At 41.6% G+C, this 23,702-nt stretch overlaps 1 protein-coding gene and 1 long non-coding RNA gene across 11 annotated transcripts in view; one reads left to right on the top strand and one right to left on the bottom strand.

Annotated features, from left to right (window-relative positions):
• SORBS1 (sorbin and SH3 domain containing 1) overlaps positions 1–23,702 on the top strand; it is a gene marked incomplete at its 5' end in the record, with an annotated part of 227,404 nt that overhangs the window by 121,987 nt on the left and 81,715 nt on the right. For all 8 annotated transcript variants that reach the window (XM_083866311.1, XM_083866312.1, XM_083866314.1 and 5 more), the window contains one exon: positions 22,528–22,634. The remainder of the gene's footprint in view (positions 1–22,527; positions 22,635–23,702) is intronic.
• Positions 1–23,702, bottom strand: part of LOC310912097 — a 47,213-nt gene that overhangs the window by 13,376 nt on the left and 10,135 nt on the right. The window contains exons 2-3 of one of the 3 annotated variants that reach the window (XR_014590617.1): positions 8,755–8,907; positions 6,932–8,131 (exon numbers count right to left, since the gene is read on the bottom strand). This is a non-coding gene — a long non-coding RNA (uncharacterized lncRNA). Of the gene's footprint in view, positions 1–6,931; positions 8,132–8,198; positions 8,908–23,702 lie in introns of those variants that run through there. The other 2 variants (XR_014590616.1, XR_014590618.1) reach the window with 2 other exon arrangements.

The following is a 23,702-nucleotide window of genomic DNA, read 5'->3' on the forward strand; positions in this document are numbered from 1 at the left end:
TGGCATGTACAAGAATACTTGGCAGAAAGCTTGTCTGCAGATAACACACAGCACTACTACTTCAAGTGTTGGGGTGTAGGGTTTTTTTGTATTTGTGTAGCTGTTTGTTTGTTTAGTTGTTTTAAATGAGATAATAATAATTCCTGCAGGTTTTGACATGCTAATCTGTATTCAAACAGTTTTGGGGACACGTTGTAGTGTGTAGTTGAGTTACAGACTTGTCCAAAACCTCAGATCGTGGCCTCCTACACAGAAATGGCAACACATCTATCACATTTTCAGTAGCAAGGGGAAGCAGGCTGTCTCAGAGCCATTTAAAATGCTTTTATTTCATATTTGCCAAGTTCTTTTATTCTCTGTAGGTTTTAATGGCTCAGACCTCGGTAAACTCTTCCATACATGGTTAAAGTGTAACCACTGATGGGGGGGGGGTGAAGGGGGGGATGGTGGTGGAGGAGGAACAACCTACTGAGCTGATAGAATTTTAAACAAACTTGGGTGGTTTTCTTGAGACAGCATTTCAGCCCCAAGTCCTACCTATATATTCACATGCAGAGCATTTCTCAGTCTCAGTCGTGCTGGAGGCCAGAGGAATGAAGTGCCCACGTAGAGTGCATGCAGTGGCTTGGTATCCAGCAAGGGTAGATAGCCTCAATGCTCCCTCCATTCAGACCTATCTTATTAGCCAGGATCCTTTATGGAATACTTTTTCTACAATATTCCTTCAGCCTTTCTGCTTTTGTCCATCTTTTACACGCTTTATCGAAATAACTTGGTTGATATTACCATCTTTTAATGGTGGGAACCCTTTACATATCTATCTTGTTCTTCCCTTAAAGTAGCTTGTCATGGAGAGCACTTACTTTTGAGCAGTCTGGTAATAGGTCATCAGCATTGGATCAAATGTTGTATACCATTTCTATTTTAAAAATGTCCTTTAAAATAATTTAAAGATTTCTGTGTAACTGAGCCCTCTTCCAAACTAGAAACATATTGAGGACTGATTTGGTCTAGTGCTCACTAATGTCAGACAAGCTGAGTTCTTCTACTATCTGTCACAAGCCTGTTGTGTCATATTGGTCAAATAATCTGCTTGTTTGGGGTAGAATTTTCAAAAGCACACAGCAGTTATGTAAATCTATTCCTATTCAAGCTGATAGAGGCCTAATTCTTATTTCCACTAAGGCTCCATTACACTGCCTGGCAGGGTCAAGATACTTAAAACTAGGCTTTTTGCCCTACCACAGGAATATAAAGACATCCCATGGAAATGCAAATCTGTGACTGACAATTTTTCCATTGACTTCAGTGGAAGCCAGATTAAACAAACAGAACTGCTTTTTAATAATTTCCGCCTCGGCTTCTGTGTTTTCCTAATATAAAAATAAGCCTAGAATCATGTACCTACAAATGCAGCAAGGCTAATTTAATGTTTGTCCAGCTGTTTGAAGATGTCTGGGGCTGCCTAAATGTCCACTTGCATCATTAACTTGAACTAACTTTCTCATCAGTGAAAATTTTGTATTGTATTTTGTCTTGATGAGAAATATCCCTAAATCCAAGTAATTCAGTTTAGTAGGATGATGTGTTGTTCATGAATTGAAGAGCCTCATATGTGATGATGACTTCTGCTGTGCAGGACTATCATGGCTGGAGGGTGTTAGGTCTGTGTTAACCATGCTGCAGGTCACCAGACTCTTGGTGGGAGCCAATTTGTTTCTGTCCCAACGCTACAAGAATCTGTCACTTGCTAATGGCATTTTGTAACAGATCCTTGCAAAAGTTCGCAAGGATATGAGGATCACTGTCTTCTAAATGTCATGTGTATTTTGCAGACTGATAATGAAGCATTTTGTTACCACAATGAACTGCCTTTTCTTTTCCTGTTGATATTCTAGAGCTCAAATTAATACCACTCTGTAGCTTAGGATCACATTGCTCAATTTATAGTAAAACTGTTAACAGGAATAAAAATATATTTTAAGTGTTATTATTACATGAGCTGAAACAGTTGTATGAGTTCAGAGACTACAATAGTAAGTGTTCAATTTAATTGCAACATACAAACATGTACTAACAGATGCCTAAAAACCCTGAAAGAGAAATCTCTGCCTACATGAGCGACTGCCTTGCAGTCAGTGGACTTGCTTGGAAAAGGCTGTTTGTGTACAAATTGCAAAATCAAATCCTAAATAAAGAATGCAGCAGAGTTATTCTGTGCAAATGTGGGGTTACCTTGCGACACAGGGATTTTGCTATCTGTTTAACTATGTGAGTATGGTGCAAAAAAGGTCATGGTCTAAAATGTTACTTCAGGAAACAGCTCATTCCATTTCCATTCTGTAATGTTGTCTCTGGATTTGCATGATCAATAATGTACATAAAACTTTTATGGGCATAATCTAAATTTCTATTGGTTTTGTATTTTTTTAATCTGCTGACGTCAGAATCTGACAACAGGATCCACCAGAACAGTCTATTAAATACAGCTGATATTGACTGTTCCTGGAAAGCAAGCTGATTTTACAATTAGTGAAGGCTGCCTTGGGTTAGTTAGCACAATGCAGGGAGCAGTAAAGCAGGTTGGAAATTAGTAAATCAGCACTTTTCTGGTAACTGGGTAGTCAGCTGAGAGGACTCCTTGCCATCTCTCATGTCCAGTGCAGCATATGTTAAGCAGCTGATGTTTAAATGCGTTAGACTTTATTGGCTACGCTATTACAATTTGTACAGCTGTCCAGATCTCCCAGTACTCCAAAGGCGTTGTATCCAGAGTCCACCAGTGGTTAATGACTGTCCTTAAGACTATGGCTGAAGCCAGGGTGCACATTTTTTCCTCTGAGGAATATAGACTCTAACTCAGCTTTTATGAGATGTGTCCTGACCTCATCTCTGTCAGAGCAGAGAGAGGTGCCAGGATTTTAGTTAATTTGAATGCACAGCCACACAGCCCCCATGGGAACTTTGGGAAGGTGAAAGGGTGACCCTATTATGAAACTGCTGTTTTACCATTCCAGATCTTCCACGTCCACCAAGGAATTGTGCTGTTTGCCATTTGGTTAGTTATCTTAATGCCACAGGATCCTGCATATTCCAGCTAGCTTGGTCTGTATTTTAAGTAGAACCACATTTCCAGTCTGGAATCGACCCTTTTAGCTGTGGTATTTCACCCAAATATGGTTGGCTTCAAACGATCTCACTGCCAACACAAACCACAACTTTAAAAGCCAGACATTTAAGTCTATTACAAGCTGATGCTCCCCAGCTCTGTATATACTGTTCTGTGTGGCTGTTCAGTGCCAGTTGTTTGCTTTCTTTCTGTAAAGGATTAAGTGTCTCCATGTAGCAGGGAATGAGAACAGCCCTGCAAATGTGGGCTGCTGCCTGTGTGCTGATCCACATCAAGCTAGATACCATGATCTTGGCTGCTGCCACCTGAGCCTGTGACAGAGATTTTATTGCTGTGGTTCCTAGGGGAAACTCACACCTCTGTTAAAAACCCCTAGGTTTCCAGGCTCTTTCCATAATGAGTAGAAAAAGAAAAGCACTGCCATGTGGTGATTTGTTCCAGCTTATGTGTTCATTGTAGGACAGGATTACTTGTTTCTTCAAAGCCCTTGTCACTCACCATTGACTATGGAGGCAACTGTCTGCATGCCTGACATTTTACTAATTCCATTTAGGTGAAGTGGATCCTACCATTTTACTATTTGTTGCTCATGTTTGTTCATGTGAAATGTCCATGTTTAGAATCAGTGACATCTTGAATGAGGATTTATGAATGTCCTGTATGTATATGTGCTGATTAGCCAGCCACACTTTGGCAACATTTTTTTTTTTTTTTTTGAGGATTCTCACTGTGAGAAAGCAATGAATAGCTGGTCACATTGGGAAATAGAAAGTACTGGGTCATGAGGAGATAATGAAAGCTACAGCTTTCTGCAAGATCAAAGGTTTCTGAGAATTTAAAAAATCGGATTTTTTGTGTTACAAATGCTTTGAGTGCATGATATCTTCAGTGGTTACTTAGACCTGAATGGGATTTAATCTTTTAGCACGTGTAAAGTTGTTAAATAGGAAGGGGCAGTTGTGCTCTGAGCACATCACCTAATAGTTGCGAAAACTTATCATCATGAATTTTCAAAAAATATAAGTATCCAGAGCAAGCTGGGGTAAAGCTAAATCTATTTAGTAAGGTCCAATAGCACTTTCGTAAGGGGTGTCCTTCTTCAGAAGCCTATAGCTGTACCTGTTTACATCCTTAAACTTACAGTACTGCTTAATTCTGTTCAGTGAAAGAGATCATGGACACAGAGCTAAATAGTTGCAGGGATAAATTCTTGTTCTTCACCTTTGTGAAACCTGTACTGGTATACTTGGACACTGCTGGTATCCAAGCCATGCTGTGCTTTCCTTAACATAGAGAATGTCAGGAGACCCAATTTATCCTTCCATTAAGAGGGCTGGCGTTCTGTTTTTAGTAACTTATTGGGGGATGGGAGGGAGGAGCTGTAGTAAGATACTGTGTCCTTGTCTAGTAGCAATGGTGAATTTCACTCTGTTATCTGCTGAATTATTTCACTGATGTGCCCTGAGCCCTTTCCGGGTAGGGGCTGTTTGGATGGAAGGTGCTTCCATGCGTGTATGATGAGTTCCTCTTCACAAGACACTGGGCAGATAACTTGTTTCACACAGTCCAATAAAGCTGTGATGGAGAGGTGACTTCTGCTCACTCCTGGACTGGTTTCATGATCCTGTTGTCAATAGAGCAGTTATTGTGTAGAGATCAATTCTCTTCAGAGTCATCTAATTTCTTCATTATGTTGTTGACGTGCTCCTCTAGGCACACTCGTGGAGTGTGTCTGTTGAAGGGAGTCAACACTTTGCTGTATAAGCATATTAATTAACTTCTGTTATCTTTATTGTAGACATGAAACCCCAAATCACTTTGCTTATTTAGAGAAGCAGAGCCTGGAGAGGGTTTGCTGTATTATTAAGGATGCTCTTTGTCATTCCAGGAGTCTACTGACAATTGAGTGCACTGTAGACTCAGTTCATCGGGCCACTTGTGGTTTTCTTTGGGACTTGAGACAAAGCATCCTGCTAGTGCTTCAAATTTCTCCATTGACAGAGCAAGGACAACTGTTGCTTAGTCACAGCAAGAGGGACTTTTCAGCTGAGAGTTGCTATGAAGTTGTTGAGATGACATATGTTAGAGAAATGTATCATTTTATTCTGACTGAAATGCAGCATTGCCCTTCCCCTTGTAATTATCTTTAAGAAGAGAGTTCCAGGACTTCAGCATTTACAGCAGTTCTCTTATGACATCACTGTGGAAGTTCTTGCTATTTGTAACAGAATAATTTCCATTTGTCATGACAGACTATTTCTAAGCTGTGCTCATTAGTTAGGACTGGAATATATCACTTTATTTGTTTCTGTAGATGCTTTCATCAGAAACCAAGTCCAGATGTAGCGGGTTGGCAGCAGATCAGGCTGAACTACCAGAGGTTTTGCTGAGACTAAATAAGGCTTAAATATTTTCATTCTGTTTCCTCTTCACCTTACTTATCATGCTGGCATTGACATAAGCAAGGCTGCTTTCTCGAGTGCTGATCACCCTTCTGCATCATCAGTAAGTGTTGTTAGCAGTGTTTAAAATACAAGAGACTTGTTGGTGCAAGAGAGAGACAGGGGTTTGAATAGCTAATGCTCCGTGTTTTGGCAAGCCTATTAAGATGTCAAGTGGCTCCTACAGTGGACAGGATTGTGAGACCTGCGGTAGCACAGTCCTGACATTTGGAACTGGCAGCCAGCCCTGAAGGTGACAGCGCACTCAGTCTGTTTTCACAGTGCTTCTCCTCACAGGTCTATATCTGGTAATAGGCTGCCTGCCGCTGGCAATTTGCATGGCAATCCCCACTAATTGCCAACGGCGTTTTCACCCGTCAGGAACAATTCCTAATCAAGCACTGCCTCTCTGCAGCTCTGGGCAATTACCACGTGTGTTACAGGATGCAGTAAAATGTATGGTCATCGGTAAACCATAGCATAGTACTGACTTTTGCCTTCTTCAGCCCAAAGAATGCTGGTGGAAGGCAATGCTACAAGATGCTGCAACATGGCTGCTTTTCTGTGTGCAGGAGCCAAGAGTGAGCAATGGTTTACACTTGGAGTGGAGTGTGTGACAAAATACTGCTTCAAGGCTGCTGATGCCACCAAAAGGGCCTCACGGTGAGGCAATTAACTTAAAGTCACCCTCTCTGAATAAAAGACACAATGTCCAGCCCCTCAAACTAAGGTCTTGGAGCAATGTGGGCTTTATGGAAAGTGCTGTTCTAATTTTCGGCAGCTGAGTTAGGAAAACAGCATGACTTGGCATCTAGTTATAGAAAACGTTGGGGAAGGATATTGCTTGCCAAATATGCAAAGCATTTGTGTGATTTGCTTCAGCAGAAACGTGAAATACATTCTACTCAGTCTGAGCTAAGGAAGAACCCTGGGGCTAGGAAAGAACAGAGTTCTGAATGGCAAATGGAGAGTGGAAAAGCTGTGGACTCCCAAGGAGGTGCCTGTTGGCAGCCTGTGGTGGTGACAGACCTACCTCTGGATGGAACCCCTAGGACAGTTCTCCGTGTGACACTGTGGGATGATAAGATTTGGTAGAATATGAAAGTGAGCTTAGGCTTCTGTTTCAGAAGAGCTCCTGCAGTGTTTTGTGGAACAGGGAGTGCAGTTGGAACTTCCAACTGCTAATTAACTGCAGCTACTATTTTAGTTACCAGTATCAAATCTGCTGAATCTGTGTATGGACTTTTGACTTCTGAAAGCTCTAAATTAGAATTTGTCCTTTGCTTGTCTGGGGTTAGGCTTCCTGAATGCTTTCCCGTGAATTATGCCAATGAGGAGGAGGACAAAACAGGCCAGAATACATCCAAATTTGGTTCACAGAAGTTACTAGAGTAGAAATTGTTTGCATTGTAGAATTTTGTGTCCTTCCAGGAAATCCATGTACCAGAGACCTCAGTGAATCAGCCAGTCTTCTATGGAAGATCTCATTCTGTACAACTGAGATAACTCACTCTGGGATATGTAATCTCAACTGTATTAAAACATGTTGTCACCCTCCTCTTCACAAAGTACATGCAGCATTCCTCTTTCCTTCTTGCTGCATGATGGTTTCTTGATAGCAAAGCAAGACAAGATTAGTTTGTACAATGTCAGGTCCATGAGAAGAACATTTAATTGGTACACTGTGACAGAAATGTGTGCAATCTGTGAATGTAGGTTATGGAAAAACTACACCTTCTGGACACAGATCACTCCACCTTCCTCAATCTCTAAAAAGAAACAGCAGGATCCCAGAGCACGGCTCCAACTGCACTGACACAACCCTGGTAAACTTAGTAATGGATCGTATTTCATACCAGTTCCTCAGCAGATCAGCTTGCATTTCATCATCTCCTTCCTTTTTCAAGGGCCTTGATCTTATCCCTGTTAAAGGAAGAGCTGCTACTTTATTGCTTTTGAAATGGGGCTCAGGAATTCGCTTACATAAAAATGCCTTGAAATCAATGGATGCTTTGCCATAGAGCATGGCCTGTATATCTCCTGCACACAAAAGGTTTATTGTCACTACATCATTAACAAGACAAAGAGGTGTGGTAATTGCTGGCTCATGGGGCTGTGGAAATCTGTGGGCCTGGTTAAGAAATCCCTCCAGTCTGGAGGTGACTTTGGGGTGAAGCTGAGGCTCAACAGACAGAGGCTGTTCATGCAGTTACCTCCATGGCATGCATGTACATGGATGGTCTAAGTAACTTCTAACTGTTACAGAGCCTCCTAAGACTATTCTGTTTGACCCCCACTTCAAAAAACGTAAGAAGTGTCTGGTTCAATAAAAAGTGGGCAATTAAGATAAAATTTTTAATTATAGTGAAAATTTATTCAGCTTCTTTTGGAATGTAATATAGCTGGAACTCTATAACATGTGACCTATGAGGAATTTAGAATGAAATAGTTCTTCTTGTTAAGTTTGAACTTGTTTCAAAAGTAACTTGCCATGAGCACACATTACAAATAACAGTTCATCATAGTCACCTTCACTGTGTACAGGCCTCACAGATTTTACCTGTCAGAAGAAGAAACAAACAACTGAGCCTATAATGCTTTGTGCCTCTTGATACCGATCTTTGGAATTGGGGTGTCTTCCTAATTCATTCCACTCCTGTCATGATGGGAGCAGGTCTGTTTACTCTAATTACAGGGAAATGTGATGGAAGTGCTGGCTTATGCTCGCTGAGTACAGTGCAGTGGAAGTTCCTAAGATCCTGGCTTAGCAATTGGATGCTGTATGTCTTTGTTAGTGTTTGAACATCTGTTCAGTAACCCCCAAGACAAGTGAGTATCTTGCTCTTTTCAGGACAAAACTAATAATGTTTGAACAACTTGTTGAAAATGTTTTGGCCCGGCACCATTATAGCTAGCTGAGCTGTGCTCTAATATAGCCAAGCCCTGTGTTATCTGAATGGGTGGATAGAAAAAAGTGGTTTTTGTATTACAGCCAAATACAAAGCAGATGAGTTACTGGTCTTCTGAAACATGGATCACTTTTACTATGAAGTCAGGTTCCAAAGGTCTTTCCAGCCTTTACCATCCAGAGGAAATTGTCTTCTTGAGCCAAAGTATTCTCTGCTTCTGAATGCACGACCAAGCTCTGCTAAGCAGCCCCTTTGCTAGGGCAGGTGAACTTACATGGGCAGTGTCTGCTAAGTTCTCAGCCAGTGTTAAAGAAGAGCAGGTGTGATAGATGACAGATGCGTGAAGGGACACTTGATTCTCCACAGCACTGATTTGGTCTATCCAGCGAAGTTCCATGAAGTCCAGGTTAAATTTCAGTTCCTGGATCTGAAGGAGAAAGAGGCTCTGTGTAAAATCCATCACAGGGTTAAAAGAAAATTCATCTAACCAAGATGTGGTCTTATAAATGGCAACACTATCTGAGGCTGAAGCTCTGACTTGTATTAAGTGTATTAATATTTGCAGAGATGTCAGTAAGAGTAGCTAGAATCTTATGCAGCACTAAATAAGAAACAAGCTGAGTTTAGATGTTTAGATGTCTAATGCCATAAGGGTTACTCATGTACTTCTCTCAGGTTTTAATACTTTTCTCATTTTTAAATGTGAAAAAATGGAGTAAAGTCACCTCAGGACCATTTTAAAAATTGCCAGAGTATTGGATAATCTTGTCTTAGTTAGTCTTCCAAATAGTATCCCTTTTCCATTTCAAAATTCTGCAACCATATTTGACAGCTCTGTCTGTGCTATCCTGGACATCTTTGCTGCTCCCATCAAGCACGTGCCTTAGTTGTGTTCTGGCGCCAGTTTGTAATCTGCCTTATCTTTTGTCTCTAACTTTTTTGGGTTGCTTTTTTTTTTTTTTTTAATGAGAAGTCTAAGGAGTTTATAGTTAATTTGGGTTTTTGTGAGGTGTCCTCATCTCTGAGATATTTAATGACCATATTAGGGAACCTCTGAAAGCTCAGAGAATCTAGTTTATAGGATTAACTCTGAAAGTTTAGTATGATTACAGAAACTGAAAAACAACTTGACTCGATGGCCTTGCATTTTATGCAAAGCTGTAAACAAGAGGAGAGTAATCAAAGCTTGGCTTGTTCACAGATATGAACTTTAACATTGTCTCACGGGAAAGACAAGAAAAGGCCACTTATTCAGATTCAAGGATAGCATCTATTTTGGCAAGTAACTCTTGGAGTAGGTACAAAGATACTTAGAAAGTAGGTCACGCTGTTGTTGTACCTTTTGACCATCTAAAATGTAAAGGGGCCAACGTGCCAGTGCAGGACAAAGAAGCACTGATGTTCATGTGGACAGAGAAATTCTAAGGATGTTTGGTACAACCTGAGCAGATGTGCTCTATTCTAAACTGTGTTACCATTATATCTCACATTTCGTGAGATATTTAGCTGTGAAGTGTATGTTTCTCTGCATTTTGATAAAATCCCAATGAACAGAAGGACTTTCAATGCAATAGCAAGCTTGTTGTATGTAATCTGTTACTAGGTATGTGGATTTTAAATAGTACCTTGATCTGTCTATGCCATTTAGTTTTTTTTATTTCTTCTGAGTTTTTGATAATGTTTTTCAAACTTATTTTCTGTAGTCACAAAGAAGCCTGAGCTTCTTAAATATTTATGTGGTTCAGTAATTAAAAAGAAAAATAAATTCTTAGCCCTTTATGGAGGATGGCTGTCCCTACTCTGCAAGAGGATGGAGCCATTGCAGCTCTTCTGCAGTGGAAGCACAGGGCTCACTTTTGCAGAAAAGGAAGGTAGTTATTGGCTCTGAAGGATGATGCTCAACCTTCAGAGGCAATAAAAAGGGTCTTTAAGGGGAAGTCAGCTTGTATGAATGTAAGAGGCAAAAACTGCCTAGGCCAGGTGTATATTTACATTGGAAATACCCACATGAAACACTTAACTGATCTCAGCTGGGACTGGCAGCAGCCTTTTTTGTCCCCAGGATCATGGTGCTGTCATATCCAGTTAGCAGCCAGCTCAGAGCTTGTTTATGAGTCTTTGTATAACCCTGCACTGTGCAGAGTAGGCATTCCCAGAACCTTGCTTTTTGTTTAGTTGAAACCTAAGATTCCTGTTTACTGCATGAGATGCAGGTTTTGCAGAAAATCTCAGCTATTGTGTCAATCACAGTCAAGGCACAAGAGCTGGCATAGCTGCACCTTCTGCATTCAGTCCACATTTGACCTGCTGTGGGTTAGTATCCTTTGAGTTCACAGGGAAGGAAACCCTCCTTCAAGGCAGGATCGAATTCCGTTTCATGCCTGCTGCAGAGTAAACTGTGAAAGGAGCTGGACCAAGGAGAACTACTGCTTGGACACTTATAGCTCTTTTTGCTGAGCTCAACATCCCATTCTCATGTTTCTCTGGCTGACCAAGGCACATCCTCCTGCATCAGGGGAGGACACAATTTCTGATCAAGTACGATCACGAAAGACAGATGGGAGAAACCAAACGTTCCCTGTGAGGATTTAACACTTCCTCCTCTTGAGCTGTTGAAGTTACACTGAACATCACAGGCTCAGTGCTAAGACGCTGATTTTGTTCAAGCTGGGCTTTTTCCAGCTATGCCAAACACCTGGCAGGATGTAGCAGCAGTCTGACATGTTTGCTACTCTGGCTCTCAGTGTGCACAGGCAAAAATGACTGAGCTCTGCTGAGGGATCCTCAACTGAATATATTGCCTTGTCCCAGCCCCCAGAGCACTCATGTGATGGTCAAAGGAAGGCAGTGGACTTCTGAGAAACTTCACCCAGTATTTAGCTTTTTAGCATTTCAGCTTCTTTTTGACTTTCCCTTCCTTTGTCCTTTGTATTGAAGGCCTGTATCTAAAGCAGGATCTGTATTTTCCAAGAGTATGCCTGGAGGACCTTGTGAAGTCCTATGTTCTATCTTCATGGTATTCCCACTTCAGATGTTCTTGGATCAGAATGTGGGTTCCCCCCATCCCAAATTAAGCTATCTCTGTTTGTTATGTAAGAATATATATTAGAATTACTTTTATTTGCCTTTTTGTTCTGATTTTTCCTGGTTCTCCAAGTTATCTTTTTTTCACTGTGAGTTTTTTAATTTATCTTACATGAAAGTTGTGAGTCTCAAGCAATCTCTCATTTCCATCAGGTGTGGCTCTATGAAAACATCACACATTATAGGAGTTGACAACACCATACTAGATGTGCAATGCCCAATGGTGTTATCAGGATGGGAGGTGGCACTTTGTCCTGTGTCCATCCTTAACTAACTGGGAGACTATAAATGGTTTAGAGCAACTGTGTTGAGGGTAATTCTGAATGAGTTCAAGCTTCAAGAATCCCCAGGAAATTTTTGGTTAAAGACTGAATGTTGTTACTCAGCTAGAGCTATGTGTGAAAAATTCAGTGTTTTTGCAGTGACATTATGGAATGATTTTAGTTATTGGAAGAGTGGAATTTTAAAATCTGGGCTGTGTTTTAGCATGGGGGCTTTGTTGAAGACAGTGTGGCTTTTAAGGCCATTATATGAGAAATGAATCTGTCAAATCTTGTGGACTTCAGGGAGGTCTGAGTATGAAGACCAAAGATGGGGTTTTTTGGTGCTTATCTTCATTCAGAAGAGCACACTGAGTCACAGCTAGGGCAGACTTCAGTGGGAGGATGCTTGAGCTAAAGTAAGCAACTTGCTGCTGTGCTCATTAGCTTTCTAGCTCACTAAAGGAGTGAAATTCCCAGTCCTTTTACCAGACACAGCTTCAGCCTGGCTCACTGGCATTGGCACATCTCAAAACTATTGAGAATCCAAACCCATGGTTTGAGCATCCATCACACACAAAACCATGTAAGGGCCAAATAGGAATTTTACAACCTGTTTAATTCTAGCAATGACTCAGAAAGAGCAGACCTTGCCTGAAAGCACAAGTATAGGGCTGTAAATGGAAGAGAGAGGTGCCATTGGGCTGATTATTCTTGTAACTCTTCGTGTAGCTCTGCCAGTCGTAGCTATTATTTATGTTAATATAATTGTCTAATCATTTTTGAAAGCCAGTAAAAATATTTCCCTACAGTGTTCTCTTCTTGCCCTGTGGTAATAAATTCTTCAGGCTGATTTTCATGCCACCTTTTAAGATTTATTTTTATAAAATAATATCTATTACACCTAGTGCTGCCTTCTAGCATGGAGCAGGATAAATCAGTGCGTCCCAGTTTAGCTTCACAATTATTCATTCATTTCTTGACTTGCAGCCTGAAATTAATCAGCTTTTCTTCTATGCTTCCATCTTTTTCAGTTAAATATTCTTTTAATCCTTCTTTGTAACCTCAGTGTATATTTGCCACCTTTTCTCTTAAGCATTGATTTGATTCAGTTGTCTAATCTTACAAGGTTCATTGGTATTATTTAATTATATGCTGGTTAACAAGTCAGGTTTTCTGGGCTGCTGCTTCAAGAGTCTGCCTGATTCTTACATCCAGTCAGTTTTGTAGTGGCTTTTGCCTGGATCATTATGAATGCCAGCCAAGGTAATGGTGCAATCTCTGGACTTCCACAGCTTCCACATATCTGGTTCAGGCTGCTCCTTCCATTATTACCTTCCTGTGCTTGAGACATGGAGGAATTGTCTTACATCATGTTTGTAATACCCTGCCACCCTAGGCAGGGTGGTGCATTATCCAGCAGAAATAGCAGCTTTGAGATTTTCTCCTGTGTTTTACCTTCAGCATCCTGCAGCAGTGCCCTGCAGTGTGAAGTAGCTGTGGCTTGTCATGCTCTGGCCCAAACACTGACCCTCTGAGGGGTGATAATTGATTGAGGGCCAGACTTTCATAAAGGCTGTCTGAGCAGAAGATGTTTCTTTGTTAGTTGTTTTCACCCATTTTAAGGATGCCTGACTATTAGTGTTGCCACAATCATACCTGATGTAACTTGGCCAGCTACTTGGTCACTTGCACTTTCAGGCATAAAATACAGAATTGGAAGGGAATCTGATAAGAATTTGTCTCATAATGGTTACAGTCAATTTTCATTTCTTCTGTTATGTATAAAGACATCAAAACAATATGAGGCTTAAAGAAATATGAAACATTAATTTGTTCTTTAGAACAGGAAGTATTCTTTTCCTGTAGACCTCATCAAGAGTCTTTTTGTCCTTTGTTTTGCCAAGAATAGACCTTGTTTTCAGGGTCTGAGTCTAATTTTTGCATTACAAGAGCAACAAAAAGAATTTCATTTTTTAAGTCTCAGCATAAAAATAAAATAAGCATGTGTGCAAACACAGGGGACAGTGGTGTGTAAGCACATTGGCAGACAAGGATAGAAGCAAGAGATGTGACTTGCTTCCATGAGACACGCTTGCAGTTTCACTGCAACATGGAGCCAACGTATGGAGAAAGCAGAGAGGCCTTTCACATCTTTCACACAGCTCATGGACTGTGTGTCTTGTAGCTTTTCTGTGAACTGATAGTGACCCCATGCAGTGCATTGTTCCTTTTCTCCTTTCCATCTGTTCAGTGTTTCAGCTTCTCAGCTCACTAGAAGCCTGCTATTGATTTTTAGATGTGTCCTAAGTTTGCCATAAATTTTGTATAGTGACCTCATACTGCCAGAAAACAAAACTGACACACGTTCACCCTAAAACACACTCTTAAATAAATGAAAAATCATAACAATCTATTTATAGCCCTCTGGGAATGCCTGAGTTGAAAGAGAATCACCACCACCTTGGCAGTTTTTGATCCCTGCAAGGTAGATCTTTCTTTTCGTGGGAGGTTTCAGACACTTTACTCTTTGTTCTCTATATTTTGGCATATGTTCATCTCTGTTTTGGTATATGCATGGCAGCATCAAATATTAACAGTTGTGTCTGTCATTGCCCAGCATGTTTTGATTTCGTTCACAGGCAATGCATTCCCTGCGTTAGATCAGACAGATTCTGCTCTGGCAATGGTACATCTGCCTGGCATGCCCCATTGCTCCTGCAATCTATGGCTGAATCCTCTTTGTCATTCCACTGTTTCTTTTCTCGTTTCCATCTGTTTGTCATTCCAGAGTTTCTTGAATAATGGAGATGCAGTGATTGCTTTTGAGATGTCTCATAAGCTTGTCATAAGCATTTTCTTTCCTCTTTTCTTTTCCAGTAGCCCCCTTTGCCAGTCAGAGCAGTTGGAGGATACATTAAGGGGAATTGACAACTTATTCCAGCTGTTCAGCTGAAGCAAATACCAGTGGTTCTTCTGCATGTTTCCCTGCTTGCTGTCCACATTGACTTTCTGTTATTTTTGGCAAAAATAGGGAGGCCTCTTTTTAGCCACTGGAATTTAAGGGGAACCTCATTGCTTGAAATGTTAGACCAAGAGAGATTAGGGAGATGAGGAAAACAAGTGCTTTTACTTTAAAGGATTACTGATATAAAATTTAGGCAAGAAACTTACTCCTGTTCTCAATTTTGCATGCTTCATCCTTTCTGCATTCATTGAGGTAAAATTCATTACCATAGTTGTTAGCTGTGAAAAATTATATTCACTATGGAGTTAACGCGTGTGGCTGGATTTAAGGTCCCAGCTCTATTTACAACTTCCTAATGTTTGCTGCTAGCTGTGATAAAGATCTTATGATGCAGGGCTCCAGGTGATTTGCAGAGAGGTCAGATAGAAATAAAATGCTGTCTTTTGGTGTAGTGTGTTGAGATACAGAGGGAGGATACAAATGCCAAAGGCACCTGCTTTCCCTGGGAGTGTCAGGTGCTGGCTGTAGCCCTGAAGGGTCAGAGCACAGCAGTGCTGTGACCAGACGAGGGTGGGATCCCTGCAGCCCCAGAGCTACAACTGCTGGCTCCCTGTCAGTGTAGAGCACCTCTTTCCTTTCTGTGAGTCTGCCTCACAGTGGGTGGAGAGCTACAGTCTGAGGGAAGCATTTTCATCCTTGCACAAAGCCCTTCGTGAGTGGCATTGCAGGCTGAGAAGTCTTTCACTGCTTTCTATTTCTCTCTCTCTTCCCTGCTGGTGTTTCATTTTTCTAGTCAGTTTTGTAGTTCTCAGCCTCTCTGAACCAAACCTAGTGAGCATGAGATCTCAGTGAGATTTTGTTGATTATTTTTTCCCTCTCCCTGGAATGAGGGGGCTATTGTTTCCTCCCAGAGAAGTGTAATCAACGCAGTGCATGAAGGCCAGGTCACTGTGTTTGACCCTTTGCTTTGGTCACTGACCCACATTTCATTCAAACACGTTGGTAAATAGTGGCACTTCTTATGTCTCTAAGATTTATGTAACAGACAGGGAAAGATTAGAATTGGAGATATCTCTTACTATTCTGGGGACCTGGGCTGCCAGCCAGTTTTACTTCTTGAGAAGCAAGTGTATGGTTTTGTGGGTATGAAGGTGTGATTCATTCTCCTCCTTGACATACTTTAAAACATGCACTGAGTGGTGATTTACATGAGGGTGCATTGAGGCTCTGCTTGAGCTGACAGCACTTGCTGCACTTTAATCTTACATGTGGATAGAGGAAATGAGTTAATCTGCGGTTAAATATAGAGGTGGTGAAAGAGGTGGGAAGGGGAGGGGTTGACTCTAATCTCACTTAGGCTGGGGTCAGTTGAGAGTAACCTCTGTATCTGGATGGTATTACTCTGGGGCAAGTCATATCTCACCTCTCTGGAGCTGACAGTATTAGCTAATGGAAAATGGCGACAAAGTGAGAATGTGCCCAGAGCTCTGGCATCACTGCAGTGTTGTTCTTTCTGATCACCGTCTATATGTTGGTGACACCTTTTTTTTATTATTATTCCTTTCAAGAGGTATCAAGTGAATTGTAGGGGTAATCAAATGTGTGTTGCTGAAATTACATCTTGAGGATCTGAGAGCAGATCAGCGCTGATCTACAAACTTGGTTCTCTGTGATTGTTGAGATGTAGCATGACCTTGTTCCTTTGTAGGTTTGTTTTCTGTCTATTCCTGACCTCAGTTTTAAAATGGGGATGTAGAAGAAACAGGGGTGCCTGCTCTGAAAATATCTACTTCTCTTCTCCCTTTGTGTGCAGATGTGCTCTTAAATTCTGTTAGACTGAGACCTGCCACTTTACCATTCTCTCCACCTTCCTGCATGTCTTAGTGGGTATTTTTCTGGGGGGAAGCATGTATTAATGGTTTATATGTATTAGCTGCTTCTGGGCAGTTTTTCTTCTGCAAAGTGCTGCTAAAATGCTGCCTGCTGATATGCCCAAGCAGAAAGAGCCACACCTGAGCAAACAGGGGTGCTTTGCACCAGGCTGGCTCTGCTGCCTGTGCCATGGAGGTATATGCAGCCTGCACTGTGTTGGGGAAGAGGTGAAATGGATTTTGCTGACTCATTTGGGCAGGTAAAAGTAGTCTTTCAGGCATGGAGTGAACAAACCTGAAAGAGGAATTTTGGCAGCAGCCTCTTCTGAGGAGGCAGCTCAAGCTAATCTGGTATGTGCTGGCAGGTTTTTTCAAAAGAGTTGAACCCAAGTAGTCCATGTAAGGAATTTGCATTTGGAGGTCACATCCTATGTAGGTTGTGTTTGTTGAGCAGTGGGTGAAGAAAGCCACTGGTTTACATGAGCTCACTAAGATGAAAGGTCTGCCAGGCAGAAGAGTTCATTTTTATACTGGAGAAAATCTAAGCCAATCTTGAGAAATCAGGATCTACCCTGAAGTGTACCTGAGCCTCTTTTGTTGACTTCACTGAAAATGACATGCTTTAGCAGGATTTGGCCTTGCATGTAGGTTAGTAACAGCATCACTGTTGTCTTTAGTATTTCTGTTAGCCCAAAGCAATATTTTTTGAGTTGTTCTAGTCCAGAGGGACAATCTGAGCTCTGGCCATCTGTCTCTAAGCAGTCCATATTCACAGCATATAGGCAGTTTGTTTTCTAAAATCTAATAAACTGTCCAAAACCCAAGGATATTAGAGATGTCTTATCAGTAAGTTTGATGATGATTATTATTATTTCTACTACTATTATTAATAATAATAATTTTAGCTAGCAAAAATATTATCAGAATTTGATCTTTGCTGTACTAGCTGAGGATGGCATTTTTGTTGTATTTGATACTTAAATAAGCTAGAAGTCTTTGTGATGGAGTGGCTCAAGTAAGAAATTTTCAGAAGATCTGTTGATATCTCTTCTGAGCTGAATGACAAATCTTACGACTTCCAAAGTGGAAGGGCATCTGAGACCAAGGACAAGCACTAACTTAGCAAACAGTAGCTCAGGTTGAAGACAGAGACCCTTCCCTTCCACACTTCTTCTTGTTGCTTTAGCCATACTGATGGTTGGCCTCACTTGAAGCTTTACCAGCAGAAGGGTGCATGTGAGCACTGTGTGATCAGCATCAAGAAAATAGATCAGCTTAATTTATTGTCACTGGTTGTTCAGTTTAACTTGGTGGATTCAGCCTTCTGTGGATTGTGAAGTGCTCACTTGTACACCTCTGCTACGAGCACTCCAGGGAGTTGTAAGTTCCAGCAGGTGGGATGGTGAAAAGCAGTTTTCAGTGAAAACGCCTTCAAAAGGTGGGTGTCAATTTTCAGCCTTAGAGGCAGCACAGACCATGAAAAGAGCATTGTGCTGGGAAAGCTGGAGTCACAGTTTGTTCCTGGCACTGATTCTGGTGTGATCAGGTCAAATCAGTCCTCATCCATCCATCTTTTTCCCCTTCATGTGTCTTGTCCATTTAAATTCCTTGAAAAGGGGCTGCCTATTCTTATGTGGATGATGGCAAAATAAAATATTTTTATCCTACCAGTCTTACTGAACTGCTTGAATTTGTTGTTTTCTAAATGGCCTTTAGATCTGAGTATTGTTTGTTGATCTTAGTTTCCAGCTCCCTGCTTTTCCATTGCAAAGTTGGTCCCACACTGATGTGTTTGATTATATTTTCATTGCCATTGTACTTGCTTTGATATTGCAGCTCAGTGCCCAAAGCACAGGGCGCTGTACAAACAATATGATGAAGTCAAGCAGGGTCGGGCTCTTTCTCTTTTTACCTTGAAAACAATGTGAGACTCCTATGTTTCTTTTGCTTGGCACCTCCAGTTCTTGAGCTGGAGGCTGTGTGTGTGCACGCTGCCCTCCTGTTGTGTTCAGGTGTGAGATCACTTGGAGAGTGTTTTCCATTGCTGCCTAAGGGGAGTTCTGGAAGCTGTGTGCTGTCTGTTTGGTTGTGTGTGAGCTCAGGCTGGGAAGTGTGGAAAATTACTGCAAGAATAGCAGCAAGCTGAGCTGATGTTCATGTCTACAGTGGGTTAGTTGGGACTACGTGTCCTTATTCCTTATCACGGCTTGTAAGTGTATTCAGAGACTTGTCCTGCTGGATCATGCCAGGCCACTGTCTCCAACTAGAAATTTTCTCCTGTTTCTCACCTCTCCTTTTTGCCTTTGGCAGCATTCCTTCCTCTATAGGGATGTGGTTTAAGTGTGGCCTGAGTCCAACTCTTTTAAGATGTGCCTGGCTGTTGATCTGAAAAAGGGAGATGAAGCAAGAGAGCTTGATTCTACACTACCATGGTATTGTCAACCAGTGTACCAGTCCTTAGCATGGAATAAAACAGCCTCCAGGAGCATCTGTAAAACTGTAGGCCTTTACTTTAGTCTCATCCTCATGGTGTTCCTGCTATTCCCTTCACATGTTGTTCTGAGAAGCCTCTTATACCAGGCTTGGGTACCAGGACAGACTGAGGCTGTCACTCAATCAGTCAGAACTACACAGTCTGCAGTTTGCCCTAAGCCACAGCGATTTATTTGTATTTAAACTCAGGATGTGTCTAGAGTTAAGGAAACCTTTAGTTATTAAAATTAAGGGGGTGGGGGAAAAGGAAGGAAGAAAACTCTAAACTCTGCAGGGAAACCTTTATCAGCAGTGTGGTGAAATTTTGGTTTGGTTTGATTTTGCGATGTGTTTTTTGTTTTCTCTCCATTTGCTTGATTTGCTCACCTGCTGCATTCATTCAAAGTTTCCATGAGAAGTTGCTTTTTGTAGCTCCCTGAGCAGCTCAGTTACCACTGGTGCTGGTTGCTGGCTTCTTGTGCAGGCAGTATCCTTTTGTATCATTAGAAACTCTTTCATCAGACTTTTCTTTTATGGTGGAAATCAAACTCTTAAAAACACATAAAGCCAGTACACAGCTTTCTCTGTGACTACTAACAGAATTAAAACATGTTGAAAACTTCTTGCTATGGTGTCCTTTCTCTCCGACGTTCTCAGCTCCCTAATTTTGCTGCGATTGACAGAAAGTGAAGTACTCCAACAGCAGTGTGTATGAAGTTTGTCAAAACTGAATCTCTCTGTGAGTCCTGCATAGATTTTTCACCAAAAATAGCTTCTTATGGTCCTCCAGGAGCTGAAGTGGGGCATATTTCCAAGGGGAAAGTTTGAACGTTTCGATGTTACTTCTAGACCGGGGCAGAGACCAGTCATAACCTTCCTCTGTGTTCCCTTGTGCTGAGCTCCCTGGCTGTGTGCCAGGCTAGAGACTTACTTGTAACAATTCTCAGCATCAGAGAAGTTTCTATCGGTTGAGTTTTGTGCCGTTTACTCTTTCTTCCCCCTCTCAGTCTTGCTCTTAGTCCTTGTGATAACAGCTCTCTTCTTTGAGCAGCTTTTGGTAGTTGGGACTCTGCCCAGCTTCAGCCTTTTGCCAACTCACAAGGACGAGGCAGGTTGGGAAAGAAAACAAACTGCAGTTAATGCCAGCAGGGCAGCTTCTTATGTTGCAGGAAAACCAGGGCTTGACCTTGCCACTGGAATATTAACTCTCTCTTGGTGCATACTCTGGACATCTTTATAGGAAATTTTCTTTTCAGTACTAACAATAAGCCTTTCAAATGTGCATCCTTTCACCAATCCCTTTCTACTTGTTGGACATGGAGAAGTTGTTAGACCATCCTCAACAGAAAACTCTAATTTTTTTTAGCTTGTGTCTTCCTAGGACTATTCAAGTTTTTTAAAAAAATGATCCTGGTTTTTCTAGGATCATTGCTTGGATCTTGAAAGAAGTCTTGAGGCTTGTAAAAACATCATATTATTGGAGCTCTGTAAGCACAGTCTGAGATGGTTCCTATGCAAGGTCCTTGATACTCTTAGGAGTGCTTTTATCTCTGAGCATCACCTTCTGCTTTCTCTATGTTGTGTTTTTGCCCTGTGTGCACTGCCATGAGAATATCTAACTGGTGAGGCTTACTGGCTGACAGGCTGGTTGTACAAGGCCCTTGGAGGTCCTGGTCCTGCATTGCTTGTTGAAAGAAATGTGACTTCATTTCCCTCAGAGCTTGAATAAAACATGCATGAGGATTTGTTCAGTCATCCAGTACAGGCATCAAACTTTGCTAGTTGGTCTCCTAACCTCTTCTTAAAGTTCTTGAATACAGGGAAGTATTAAGAAGGTGCTTGTTGTGTCGCAAGCTGCAACGAGGCCTTGAGAGATCACACTGCTAAGAAAAGCTGACAATTAAGGTGAAGAGACAGGGCCCCATTTGGAAATCCAAGTGCTGTTTATTACAGCTCATGCATAGAGGACAGCCTCAAATGTAGACCAGGGACGAGAACTGGGGATGGTTCTGAGGGCAGAAGGTTAAGTAGGGGGCTAAAGGGGCAGATCCAAGGGTTAAGGGCCAATAGGGGTAGAGGAAAGTGGTTCAGGGAAGTGGCTAAGGGTTGGGAGAACCAGTGGGGCAACAGGGGCAAAGCACTGTGGTAAAACAGAGCCAGTGGGGATTGGGGGAAGAAAGAACATTCTGGAAAGAGAACATATATGGTCAACAAGGACTGAACTGGGGTGACATCAACTCAGTGAACCAATGAATGTACAGAACTTACAACACATGACTGCACAACATATGACTGCAAAGGTCCGTAGGAGAGAGGCACTTCTCACCCTTACCCAAGGGGTTTTTCTCCCTGCCTGCCTTGGCCCCCCCAGGGCTGAGGCACAGCAACCTTGGTGGCAGGCCCCTGGCCTCCACAGGTTGAGAAAAGTTGCACTGCCCTCTCTGGAAGAACCTGTCTCCACTCGGTACAGCAGGAGCTCAGGATGAGCTGACTAGTTCAGCCTGATAAATAACATGATTAAAGATGATGTGTGTCAATACTTACCTTGTAAGTCAAACTGCAAAGGCATCTTGCTCCAGCAGACTGCTGTTAATGTTATTGAGTGAAACAATAAAGGTGCACAGCCATCTATCAAATCTCTGTTAGGTATTACCATTTAGACTTTACATTGGACTGGAGTTAAATAATTTCATTTAGTGACCATCAATGCATGCAAAAAGCCATTAATTTTTTCTATGTGAATTCTGCCTCTGTGTTTGTGTAGCTGTGTATCCTAACTAAGGAATTTGTCTGAAGGCAACCTAATGTATATATTTCTTAATATACATTTGCTACCTACCCTTCCTTCTTTACTCCTGGCAGTGGGGAGTTACATTTCGTGGTTATTGTTACCTCTAGTTCCCAGCCCAGGCTCTGTATCAGATGAGCCTATTCACTCATCAGGGATAGCAGCATAGATGTGTTTACTACTTCTTTTTGCATTTTGCAAACTAGTATACTAAATGAAGCTGAAATCAACAGCGATTTACATTGGTAAACAGACTGTAGGTTGTAAGGAGGTATGAATATTTGTGCTATTCAGCTTTCCTTGCTGCTTGAGAGGGAATCTCTAACAGAAAGGCAGGAAAACAGATGTGGTTTCAGCCTTCCCTGGAGACAACCATAAATACTGGTTCTCACACAGAGGATGCTAGGATGCAGATCTGGGCAGACTGATGTTTATACTAACTATGCTATGCTTCCTGCATGGTAAGCAGAGGTAATTGTTTCATCTAAAAGTAGCATTATTTCTATGAATAACTTATTGCTTTGGTACAACCTTCTCTGTAGATTTGTTGGACAGCAGGACTAATGGCACTAATAAGCATTTTCTTCCTCTTTGACTTTTGTAGGTATGAGCTGTTATGTAGCAATTGCATGTGAAGAGAAGACAGAATACAAGTTGTTGTCAGAAGAGCCTGTCCTAAACTGGGCCTGAAAATTCATCCAGCTGACTCGTGTGAGTAGTCTGAAAGCAAGGGGAAGGAGTGCATTACTGGGAAACCTTATCCTGACTTGAGGCACTAAAATCACATCTGTCTCTATCATTTGTAGTAAAGGAGTTTTCATCCTAGCAGCAGCCTGCCTGGGTTGTGCAGCAGAAAGCTGTATGATGGCAAGAGTACCACTGTATTACAGAGGCTTTTTCTGATATGTGAGCCAGTCAAAAGCTCCAGTTCTTGAAAGACAATCTCCAAATGCTACTTTTGTGGTGATTCATAGATGCATTAGATAAAATACAGTAGTCCCAGAAAGAACTAAATTCACCTTTGACACCATCAGATGTGTTCTTATCTGTGTTTGTGATATAATGTTTACTATGTGTATTTGTTACATCCTCCTTGTTCATTATCTCTGTTTTGCCATCTTTTTCTGTTTATTTTGGGTGCTAGTTCTAGTAAATATTCTGTGCTTTATTCCAGGTCAGAAACAGATGGAAGTAGTGAGGTTTTGGAATTTCCCCTAAGGATGTCTGTTCTAGGGAGCCTGTTTGTGATCAGGAAGGCAAAGGTCAAAACAGCAGTTACCGAAAACTGAATTTCTCGCTTTACAGAAATGGCACATAAAATTATTTTTGACTATTTCTTTACCTGTTTTCTCTATGCCAGTCACATCCATGCTGACATTATAATTCTCAAGGGTTTCTTATGTCTGTCTCCTTTGGGGATACACAACCCTTCCACTGAGGCTGCATCAGCCTTTTGCATGCTGAACATGCAGAGGCTGTTGTTAGCTGATGGTGCTGTCTTTTATGAATTACTTCTCTCTAAGGAATTAAAGTTCAAGCTGTTTGAGAGGAAGCTGGAAAAACTTTTGGGATCTATCAAGCCAAATTTTATGTCATTCTCCTACTACTGCCTGATGAGCAAAATCACATTGACCCCACTGTTGAACTGGCACAAGGGGCTGTTTTACACCCGGCCTGAATATGAGCCTGTACTTTGGCTGCAAAAGGGATGGAAGCTCTCTCCCCTCAGTTTGACTGCTTTGGAGGGAAGAGGTTGTGATACTTGGTTCTCTTCCAGGC

The sequence above is a fragment of the Zosterops lateralis genome, assembly GCF_965231275.1.
Source record: "Zosterops lateralis genome assembly, chromosome: 8".
NCBI classification, from domain to species: domain Eukaryota; kingdom Metazoa; phylum Chordata; class Aves; order Passeriformes; family Zosteropidae; genus Zosterops; species Zosterops lateralis.